Source organism: Piliocolobus tephrosceles, unplaced genomic scaffold (genome assembly GCF_002776525.5).
Source record: "Piliocolobus tephrosceles isolate RC106 unplaced genomic scaffold, ASM277652v3 unscaffolded_19037, whole genome shotgun sequence".
Classification (NCBI taxonomy): Eukaryota; Metazoa; Chordata; class Mammalia; order Primates; family Cercopithecidae; genus Piliocolobus; species Piliocolobus tephrosceles.
The window spans coordinates 1,750-1,959 of NW_022301018.1; positions in this window are offsets into that span (position 1 = coordinate 1,750).

Here is a 210-nt window from a genome sequence, read left to right on the forward strand (position 1 = left end):
TTATTCATTCCATGTAGTGTATATTTCTTCGTTCCCTATAGTGTATAATTATTCATTCCACGTAGTGTATATTTATTCATTCCATGTAGTGTATATTTTTTCATTCCATGTAGTGTATATTTCTTCATTCCATGTAGTGTATATTTATTTATTCCATGTAGTGTATATTTATTCATTCCATGTAGTGTATATTTATTCATTCCATGTAGT